Here is a 10,584-nt window from a genome sequence, read left to right as displayed (position 1 = left end):
CACAGGTCCATATTGCTTTATGTAAATTCATGTTAATCTCAGTCTCTGTGCATGTGGGCATATTTCACCCATTTGATAAAGACCAAGGGAGTAGCCCCTTGCTATATACTTTATATTCAAAAAAGCTGGGGTTAATTTGATGCCAGGAGAACAGCTTTTAATTCTCCGTCTCAAGGCATTAAACTACCAACATTAACTTTCTGTGCTCAACTCTTGGGGTCTACAAGGAAATGGTGTGAGCAAATTTGATGGCAGGCATATTGGCATGTGAATGTAAATCAGGTAGAGAGTTGTAAGCAAAATGAAAATCAGGCTGAGATGTGTGGTGCTTTACAAAGGAAAAGAAAGTGAAAGAAATTAAGCTGGAGCTGCATTTTTTGTTCTCACAGTGTTGATAGTTTGGGTGTTTGATCTGAATGCTGTGGGTGAATTGTTTGGAAATAGTAGGTGACGAGTTTGTTTGTTAATGAAAATGTGGATGGCTCTTGTGTCCTGCTCAGAATTGCAAAATCTGTTTTCCACAGTGCAAGTCTTGCCATTGATTTGATGTATTTCTGTCAGGGACCTGTGTTCTCTTCCTCCCCCACTCTCCTTAAAGTTCTCAGAAAAGATACATTCCTTCATTTTTTCCTGATTCGGATGCACAATCCAGTGATGTCCTTTTTATTTACAGATTAAGTGCTGAGTAGTGATATATAAATATAAAATATAATATATAAATATAAAACATAAAATACTGATTGCATGCCTCCTCTTTACCACTGCTATTATCACTGCAAAAGCTTTGTTAGACTTTATGAGGTACTTGTAAAAGTCAAGAGATTCCACAGAATTTTACCTTTCTGTTAAAGCTAAAGGAAAATACCTCAAAGCTTGAAGCCCTCTTCAGCAAAATCGTTGCAAGCAGGTCCTGCTCTTTCTTAAATTGGCAAGGCAACCGCTTGAGCATATCCGCTGAGTGCCAGTGTGACAGTCTGATCACCTGAGGAGAGCAGTGTCTCACAGACAGGGAGATCCCAAGACATTTTGGTAATTATAGGTGAAAACTAACAGCTTGCCAGTACAGATTCTTGAGTGCCGAAGGCGAGTGCTTGCAGTAGGAGCCTCCACAGTACAACTGCTGCATACAGTGATTCTGCAGCAGCTTGTCCAGGGGGCCCCCTGGGGAGAGCATGTGTTGTAAATAGAATAATCAGGAGATAATAAATGTAATGGACAGTCATTTTGCAAGCTCCTGACCAGCTGGAGTTGAGAGACCCCATGCCAGCTAATGCAGCTACATGATTGCCAGGTGCTGGTTGAGCATCTAGCCGGGCCTTTTGGCTGCAAACCAAAGTAAGGCTCCTTCTATCAAAAGGTTGTTTATAATGTTCCTTGAGTGCTTTTCCCAGTAACATTTTCATCTTCCACCAGCCTAATCTTTCCTGCTCTCTAGCTTTCACCAGGAACCGAATAAAGTACCAGTCTCATTACAGAATAGAGAGCCACTTACAGTCAACCTTAATATTACCAGCATCAACATCAGGCATGACATCAGGCTGTCAATTTTCTATTTATGTAGAAGTTAATTAAAGGGGTAGCCAGTTAGTAGGAAAATACCCAATGTCTTCAGCAGGTCTTTACCTGAATTTAGGCATCAGTGCCAAAAAAGAAGGCATGAAAGTATTGTTTAGGCAAAGTGTAAACATCTAAGTCAAAAACCATGGAAAATACAACCTCCTTTCCTGCTTACACCCTAAAGATATATGAATTAAGTGCCATAAGGATTGACTCTGGCTTTTCCCTGTTCTTAAATCTCTGGAAAGACCCAGAATTGCCACTGTTATCACTCAGCAAGTGCCTGACTGTGATTTCCAATCAGGCATTTCCCTGAGCAAGTCTCCTTGAAGTCATGAACAGTTGACTGGGACTAGGAAGACTAATTTCACAAAATCAGGAGAGTGTTGTCTGCTCCTTTTAAAACTCAGGCAGGTAAAGTCCTTTCTCCCCTCCTCCAAAATACAGTAGCCTTCTGGAAGCAGAACTGACCAAAGCTCTAAAAGGTCTTCTGCCTGAAAGAAGAGAGTCAAGCACATCTTCACTGGGCTGGACATTGCAGCTGTTGATGCATGGTCCATCTCTGCTAAGAACTCAGGCTCTGTGCATCAAGAACTGGAGGAAGCAAAATGAAGCCAGTGTTAGGACAAAGTTACTTGGATTTTGCCTTCTCTTTAGCTTAACTACCAGTACTTAGAGTGAGTATTCCTCTCAGAGGTACAGCGGGAATTTGAGTTAGCACAAGAGCTATCTTGCCCTGATTAAAAAAAAGAGAAGTGAAGTCTCTATGTTGTTTAATGGAGATATTGGTATTTCGGCCTCCTTTGTGACTAGCGAGGACTGAAGGAGAAAGTGATAGCCCTTTATTTCAGGGGAAGAGAGGGTGGCTGTCAATATGGCAGGCTCCATGGCCCTACCTGTGCTAACAGGCAAGTGACAGCAGGCAGGCACAGTGATGGTGTGACCACAAGTGCCCCCTTGCACCTGTACAGACAGGATCTACAGGCTGGCTGTTGTCTTTCCACATAGCCTGGGGACACCACAGCAATGACTAAGATGGTTAAAACTCCTGATTGCGTTTTACGTGCTTATTACTGATGATGTCTGTGATAGATAGTGAAAAACCAACTACAATAGCTTTTTTCTTCTTTTTTGAATGTTAGGTTCCAGGCTGAATTTGGAGGACAAAGAGTCTGGGAAAAAGCAATGAATTCCTTTTAACTTTTAACAAGGTGCATAGATGTGGAAGTCTGGAAATATTGTAAATATGGAGTCTGCTGTGCCATTTTCTGCAAAGATATTATTCAAACTCGAACAGCTCTTAAGTAAATACTGAACTGTAAAAATGAGCGTGGATTGGAGCTGTTTGGAAAAGTTCCTTTAGTTTAGGGAGAAATTACACTTTTGCTCTATAATTTCACATAAAATAATTTCCTTGTGTCTAAGTGAGTTGAGTTAAAAGACTGGTGTGACTGCATCACAGAGTACCAAATCTGTTAAAACTAGTGAATTTCTAACTGTGCAAAAAAAAAAGTCCCAGTCTAATTAACCTTTCTGTCTGTCTGCAGGCAGCCTTAACCAAAAAGCATGAACCTTTCCACCTCATTCATCTCAGTGAAGTGCCAGCTTTGCACTCCTTGGTTTCACTCAATGTCAGTGCCACTTGCTTTATTGCTGAATGTTTTATCTGAAGGTTTGGAAGGGACATGCTGGGATGTGCAGGGAAATAAAAGCACAGGAAAGAAGAACAATGATACAGAAAGGAAGAAGGCATCAGATGTCTTCTGCATATGGGTGATGAATTGAGCCCCTCTGGTGACTGCAGAAGAAATGGGAGCTGGAACTTTGGTTGTGTCACCCATCACAACGCCCAACCCCTGAGGGCAGCCACTTCTGTTTCACTGATGCCAAAGGTAGAAGTCTTTCCCCAGAACCGTTTGAGATTGTCCCTCTTGCAAAGCAGGCTAGTTTCCTCTTGTCCTTCTTCCTTGTCCCACTCTTTCTGCTGTAGTAGTCTGAGCCGTCATGGAGACCAGTGCAAGTGCGTGTGTTTAAATAGCCTGAGTGCTGTTAATTGGAGACACTGACATTGGTATTGACACCCCAGTGGCTTCATGGAGACTCATGTCTTCCCTTGTCTGTCCTGTATCCAAAGAGCACCAGTCTGCATTTGGCCTTGTCTCCATCACAGTGGCTCCTTCCCTGCTCAGGTGTTTTTCCAGAACCTTTCCCACTCTTCCCTGCTTTCCCCCTTGCCTTTTCCCAGCAGGTTTTCAGTACGCTGCAATCAGACATTCTTCTCCATGTCACTTGGCTGGGATTCTCCATTCTTAGTCTCCATTATTTTCTAAGCCCCTCTCATGGCCTATAGCCAGAATGGGAGAGAAGTGATCACTTTTGAGGGCTATAACTCCTGAAACATCTCTAATGCTTCTAGTGCAAATGATGCAGCTTTGCACAAGTTTTGGCACCTTTGTTACAGACGCATGCAGCGTTCCTCTTCCTGCAGAGAAAAATTCAAGGCTATGCTGCAAAATGTTTGGCTTTCTTCTTTTAAACAGAACAACCAAATCTTGTGATTTTTTTTTCACCTCTATCTCTGTGTTGTAGCTTTTTCACACCTCTGTGCTTAAAAGCCCCTTCAGAGGCACTAACATGAGTCCCTGCTTCTTTGGAGAAGAGGTGGCTTAAAAAAAGCACAGGACTGTGAAGGAGAGATGGGGCTGTGGGAGCTGAGTGAGGCTGAGCCAAGCCAGAGGAAAAGGCAGCACTGACTGAAGTCAAGGAGAGGTAAGGGCCTGGAGGGGTAAGCAGTGAGGGCTGCTGGAGCCTGTCCTCCATTGACTGGATAAACAACTCACACAGCAATAACAAATAATTTTATGAGGAGCTAGATAAGCTTTTAAGGAGGAAAAGTGGTCTGGGGTGTAACTGCAAATTGAGGAAAGCAGCTGAGATGGGTTTCCCTGTGGCCGTCTGTCCTCTATTTGGCAGCAGCTCATTTGTGAAAGAAAGCAATCAGGAGTGGTTTATGATGCTAAGACGTGTCAATGACTTGCACTCAGTGAAAATCATTGATGTTTCTGCTTTAGCTAGATTTTGCTACTTGCACTTGACAGCATTTCACTGCCTGAAATCCTGTTTTGTTAAACCTGGCAATGAGTAAAATCACAAGTTCCTTAAGAAAATCCTCTGAGCTTGGAAGGGGAAAGGTTCGTTACCCCTGTAATTATCAGGTAAACTCCACTTTGATGGGACACTCAGTGCTTTCTGACTTACCTCCACTCCCCTTCTCATAGCCCCCTAATTACCAGGTGCCACTCAGACTGTAGTTTGCCACTGTTTGATGCACACTGTAGAAAACTGATTATGTGTCACTGTGAAACACTCTGAGAGCCAGGCCATAAATATTTCCATCAGCCTGTCTCTGTACCATCCCCAGGACTCTAGTTTCTGCAATACAGGTAATCCCTCAATATGCAGTTTGGGTTTTGGTTTCTTTGGAGCTGACCCTTATGCAAAAGAAATATTACCTTGGAAACAGAGTTGAAAGATAGGCTTACGGACCTACTCTCTTATTTCCTCTTTATTTTGGAAATGTACGATGTTGTGAATGGTTCATCATAACATATGCCAGCAGAAGCATGCCAAAAATAACAGTCTGAAGCAGCACACGGTATGTAACGCTTGCATACTTCTCCGAAAGATAGAGAGATCATTGAAACAACACATGTCAGATGCTATTACTGTCATATTGTTGGGGCCATCTGTTAGAGGCCAAGATCAAGACCTGCTGCTTTCCATGGAACAGCAGCTCCACAAAGGACTGTGGCAAATTAAGCTGTATCTGCTCAGACCTGGGAAGCTCATTTGAGGGGTTTGCTTGTTTGACTTCAAGATTTCGTCGGGGATAAACCAAAGTGTGTATTTGGATATTGCTCCAGGGGAAGTCTGGGAAGAACCTTTTAAATTCTTTTCTGTTTGTTTGCTGTGTGTGGGATTTTAAGGGCTAAGTAGCAGGTACAAGGTAAGGACTGAATTGTCAGGATGGGATGTGTGCATTTGCACCCACAGTTATGTTTTTGGGAAAACATGTTCATAAATAAAGTTCATACAAGTGTTTACGTACAATTATTTGTAGCTAAACAATAATTTGGCAGCAACCTACAGTTGTGTTTGCCAGCCAATGCATTTGACTATACACCCAGATTTTCAAAGCAAAGACTTTTGAAGTTGCATATGGAATTTGGATGCCAAATCCTTCTGGTGGTCTTCAACATCTCAACTAGACTACCTGTAAATCTGCTTATAAGATGAAGCTCTATATAATTTTGGATCCACAGGGAGTTTTGCTACTGACAGCAGTGGGCTGGATTTCACACATACACTTACTGTATCAATATAGCTGCTAACACACGCACATCTATACATATAGATATGTGTTTTCAATAGTATTAACATAATGGCACAGCTTTTAGTCCCACTGCATTCATATAAGTTTATGTAATGGGCATATGTTTAACTGACATGTTTTGTAGTAGTTTTAATGTCCTTGCTGATACCAGAACACTAAAGAATTAAACGTATTGAAGTGGAAGATTGAAAGTTGCTGTTATGAGGACACATGTGGTTCAAATGCGATGAAGTGAGGGCAGTTTTCAGATGTAGGTAAATGACATCATAGATATAGATATTTTTGTGGAGTTTTTTTTTTTCTGCTGCATGTTGGTGAAAGACTTGGACCCAGTTCCTGCCCATTCTGCACCTCCTAGTTAGTGGGAGATCTCTCACTGCAAAAAAGCCTTCAAAGCTTTGCTTCAACTCTGATGCAGGAGGAGCTTCTGTTTTGAAATCTCAGGCTGTGCTACAGCATATGGACATTTTTCCTGCAGATTCATGATGCACATGTTCCTCATGAAAGCATCCTTCTGTTCCTAGAGGAGCCCAGCACAAGGGGGTATGCTAGCCAAAGACGCCCTCCTAGGGAGGGTGCAGGAGAGAGCCCCAGGGAGGAAGAGGCTCAGAACTGGTACCAAAATAAGAAATGAGCAGCAGGAAAATGTCTGTTTTTCTGCAGGTCAGGAGGGGGTATGTGTGCGGTGGAGGAAGGACTGCTGGGGATTCGAGCTGGCAGCACCAGATACTTCTGCTCACTGGATGTTTCTGTGCTTTATTCAATGATTGTTTCATGTAAAATCTGTGGATAACCATTAGAGTTGGGGTAGGATCCAGGTCCCCATTTCCAGGAAAGCACTCTCACTGCAAAGACAGGGACTTTAAGTTTGTTAACTGTGCCTTTAGGGGTTGGAGAGAGAGGCTTTGCTTGTGGAGGTCAGACTTTGAGGAAGGGGCAGTAACTTCATGCTCACAGCAGTTTTATAATCTATCACTGTTCTTTCCTCTGGGTTTCTTGTGGGAAAGTGGTGTAGAAAGGTGCTGCTGCAGCCATTGCTGGTGAGGAATAATGATCCCAACTGCAGCACCCTCTTATACACATATCACTGTCTGGGGATACTAACAGTGCAAAGTGATTATGCAGTGCAAAAGTATCTAACAACCTTCTATTTATTTCCTTTGCAGGAGAAATTCCCCAAGTAGGTCACTGTCACTCCTCCCAGCCATTTCTACTCATTACATGTTCAACCAAAAGTGTTTGAAATACATTACTGGAAGCCTTGTTTAATTGAAATGAGTTGTGTCCAAACTAATTTGGAAGAGCCAAGAGTGATTTTATGACATATTGGAAAACTCTTGGGTCCTTAGAGGAGGAACTGAAAGATGGCATGGGAGCTTCAGGGCCAAGCAGAGGGCGTGTTGTCAAACCCCAGGTACTGTGGAGTTGTTTTTCACCCTTTAGAAGAGCTAGCCAAAAAGAGAAGCTTCCCTGATATGAAATAACCTCTCCATCCTTCTCTTCCTGGGTTTGTTTTCTACCTCAGTGTTATCTGAGCTAGAAACATTTTTCTGATTCTGAAATCTGTGCTGAGTGACAAACTCCCAGGACAGGGCATTTCAGCAGAGTGAGACTGACGTTCTTGTCACTTTTACTGCCACCTCCAGCATGAATGGGCAGCGATGCCAATTTCCCTGGGCAGCTGCTGGCGCTTGCTACCAAACAGGACTCTGGGAGGGATCACCAGCAGACTGGCTCCAGCTGAGGGACCACACAGCTTCCAGCATTTCCAGCATGGGGCAGGTGTGCCAGCAGTCAGGACAACTGATCTTGGAAGGCTGCCTTGGTTTAAGCATTGGTGCATTGACAGGCACATTTTGGGCTGCAGAGGATGGTATTTTTTGACTAATCCTTGTTTTGACAGCATGTTCAAACAATGTTCAAGCTCCTCTCAAGATTTCCCACACTCTTAGTGCTCACATTCCCTCTTGCTGGTGCTTCAGATAGGCTCTCCAATTTCATTTAATATCCAGCCTGTATGTGACCAGAAAAGCTCTCAAAAATACGTCCACTTTTATGGTCATGGAGAAAGAACAGTCGATTCTTTAATGAACGGACCAGCACTGAGGCAGTTCCTATATATTTCATGTTAAGTGGTAGTAGAATACTTCCATAAAGAAACCCCTAAATCGTTTCAAACTGTACTTTCTGTGAATGATTTCAAACACAAAGACTGCCTGCAGTCTGCAGGAGTTTGAACCCAAGGTGTGTTAACACAAGTGCCGTGTCCAAGTTGATCATAATGACAGAGACGGAGAGAGACTACTGCTACTCCTGATGCTAGGCGCTAAGTAATTCCTTGCCGGAAGAGGTATGTTCAGACCCAGCAGGGAAGAGGCAGCTCCACTGTAGAGGCTATCCAATTATGTGGATTTTTCAGGAAATGCTGTAAAAGCGTCTTCCTTCATGAGCCTGTGCTGAAGTGATGTATCTCTAGTGATAATGTTTTTGTTCTGTGTGGCTTTTAGTGGTGTTTAATGATGTGGCAAGTTTCAAAAACTTGGTGATTGATAGATTAAAATGTTTAGCATAAAGAAGATGTTTTTTGTTTGATTGGTGTTTTTTTGCTTTATTTTCTTTAGGTTAAAAAGGAAGGATTCAACTAAACCAAAACCAAGATGTGTTTTTTCAATACTGAAGAAATACAGACTTCCTTGTTTACACTGGGAATGCTCTTCAATGAAGATAACCCTTGAAGTAATGGTACATATGGAGGCTGGGGCTGGAGCTATTTCCCCTAAGGGAATTGTGAATTAATGTGTGCTCCTCTTTTTTCCTGTCATTTTCTTCTGTGGGTTGTAAAAAGTATATCCATACTGTAGCTTCAGTCCATGCGGTTTAATATCCTAGGCTTGTTCCCCCTCAGGACATAGTGGAAGTGGGGAGAAGGAGTATATTTAGAAAACGAGGTAGTTTGTCAAGAACTAGAGTGTTTTGATCAAAACAAGACCCCTGAAATGCAACAGATTAGGTAGAGAGGATTTCAAATGTGTTGTGTAGCAATTCTGCACTGCTTGTGTTGAGCCCTGTGGTTTCTGGATTCAGAAGCAGAAAAAACAGCCTGCCTTAGCAAGTCACGGTGTTGTAAGAAATGAAGAGTGCCAAATACCCTGTCTCTGCTGATGGCTGGCAGAGGGTCCTGAGGGAGAGAGTAAGAGAAGCTGGGCAAACCCCGAGGGAGTCTTGCCAGTGCCCAGCAGTGCTGGCCCAGCTCCCAGGGGTCTGTCTCCATGGTGGAGACCACCTCTCTTGCAAGGGGAGCCACTGTGGTGGCTTTTGGGTCTGCCATCTCCCACCAGCCCCCCTGGTCTCTGTTGTTGGGGAGACCCGCCCCACAAGCCTTTTGTGCCTCCACAAATGTGCTGCTGGGCTTCCCTCTTGAAGGGCAGCACTGAGGGAGAACCAAACCCCTTTTTTTTGGCCCGAATTCTACTTTGGTTTAGTTCAAAAGAAGTTGTCACCTTCTCCTGTGCTAAATGCCTGTTCCTAGAAAGCGCACAGCCACAAAGCTGTTTAATAGACTCCTCTTATTGCTGGGGGGAAGCCATTTATTCATTTTATCTGCTTTTTCCCCTGGGGAAACAGTCCAAAGCCTGAAGCATCATCAGGAAAAGCTAGGGGAATACTGACAGTTCTCGTTTTGCAAATTGTCGAATGAACCCATTTGCCACTGTTGCCGGTAATGTCTTTCATTATGCCTTTAATGAAATTGTATTGACATATTTATGGTCTAATAAAATAAAAAAAAAGATAGGCTGGAAAAGCAGTTTTCAGAAGCTGAAATGTTTTAATAATGGGTTTGAAAATAATTTTTTTTTTTTTTTTTTTAGTCATAAACTTTGGCAAAAGGAACTGTGGATAATTCAAAAAACTAATGAAATGGTCTCTGGATTGTGCCATCCTCTAAGATGTGTTTTCTGCTGCCTTTCCTTTAAATTTGATGCCCTTCATTTTTAACATCTATGGGGATCTGGCTACAATGTGTTGTATCTTCTTCCCACACAGCCTATTTATCCACTACTATATTTTCCTACTTTCTCATCACTGGGAATACAGCACTTTGGCATAAACCATTTTATGATTTATACTTTAAAAGACCCACCTGATCTAGTTTCATTACATCCTCAGTTGTTGAATTCAGAATGAATTAAAGTAGGGACTTTAACATCTGTTTAGAAGTTTTGGGGGATTAGCCAGGAAATTTTGTAACGATTCTGATGAGCATCTGTCAGTTTTTTTGTGAGGCAGTGGTGAGAGCTTCCAGATAGGCTGTCATGTCTGGTGGATCTGGATCTGGACATTTCCTAAACCTGGGATCCAATCTGTTAATTGTGCTCATTTGCTTGAGTGCAGTTCTGGTTGTAGCAGTAGATGATGTGTAATTTTTTCTTCCTGTTTTTTTTCTCCTGTACACTCATAAAATGAGCCTGACTGAGAGCTGTGTGTTTTCACTTCACTTACATGAGTTGGCAAATTGCTGTATCCAGCTCAATTAACATCTGAATTTACTTTCATGAGAAAAAAAGGGTATTGGTTCTACCCCAGAGGTCACAGCAGACTAAGAAAATAAAGGTCATGCTGTATCTTGAATTCAG

General features: G+C 42.6%; 1 long non-coding RNA gene across 2 annotated transcripts; it reads left to right on the top strand.

Moving 5' to 3' along the window:
* The first annotated feature begins 2,173 nt into the window (after window positions 1-2,173).
* On the top strand, window positions 2,174-8,949 carry LOC133220134 (uncharacterized). Of its 2 annotated transcripts, XR_009727648.1 has the most exons (4): window positions 2,174-2,234; window positions 2,700-2,768; window positions 3,105-4,326; window positions 7,117-8,949. It is a non-coding gene; the product is annotated as an uncharacterized LOC133220134 (long non-coding RNA). The 2 variants fall into 2 exon arrangements; XR_009727647.1 differs by lacking the exon at window positions 7,117-8,949 and having other exon boundaries at window positions 3,105-7,095.
* The last annotated feature ends 1,635 nt before the right edge of the window (window positions 8,950-10,584 follow it).

This window comes from Neopsephotus bourkii, unplaced genomic scaffold (genome assembly GCF_033783945.1).
Source record: "Neopsephotus bourkii isolate Nb327-2 ecotype Australia unplaced genomic scaffold, CSIRO-AGI_Nbou_v1 NB_1423, whole genome shotgun sequence".
NCBI lineage: Eukaryota > Metazoa > Chordata > Aves > Psittaciformes > Psittacidae > Neopsephotus > Neopsephotus bourkii.
This window is presented reverse-complemented; position numbering and strand designations above follow the sequence as displayed.